Genomic DNA, 650 nt, shown 5'->3' with positions numbered 1-650 from the left:
GACACACGGGGTGGTTGCAGCCCTGCACAGTAGCAGCAGCATAAAAACTCACACCGGCTGCTGGTGGCACCGGGGGATGCTGGGTGCGTGCCAGGCACAAGGCAGCAGGAGAGGAGGCGCAGGCAGCCCAGCTCCGCAGCACACCGAGGAGTGAGTACATTTGAAACCACTGTGCCCCCTCTGACATCCCACCACCAGAGGCATGATGATAACCGTTGCGCTGCTGTGCCGCAGCTCAGGCCCGCCCAGGGATGCCCCTGCCCTGGCTTCTTGTCCCCCAGGGAGCAGGAGGCTTTGGTCTACCTACCGGCCCCTCATAATGCAATTTAGATTAGGTCCCAGAGAGGAGGGGAGCATGTTCCCCGCTCAGACCTCACCACTTTACCCTTGCGCCAGTGAAATTCTGTTTGCTGTGGGGTTAACACGCTCCTGATAACGGCAAGTTACACCTTCTCCCCTCCTCACCGAGCAAGGGACCACCTGGGGACCCATCCCCAGGGTGATGCTTGCTGGAGGAAACCAGGGTGGATTTCAAGATAGTCACCCCCTTTCCATGGCCGAGGGACAAAGCATCATCTCGTCCCTGGGCTGGCTGAGTTACTTAATGCGGCCCTGGGGAAAAAGAGAGCCTGGGATGCAGAGAATGGAAA

This window comes from Phaethon lepturus, unplaced genomic scaffold (genome assembly GCF_000687285.1).
Source record: "Phaethon lepturus isolate BGI_N335 unplaced genomic scaffold, ASM68728v1 scaffold7529, whole genome shotgun sequence".
NCBI lineage: Eukaryota > Metazoa > Chordata > Aves > Phaethontiformes > Phaethontidae > Phaethon > Phaethon lepturus.
Note: the sequence above shows the minus strand (reverse complement) of the source record.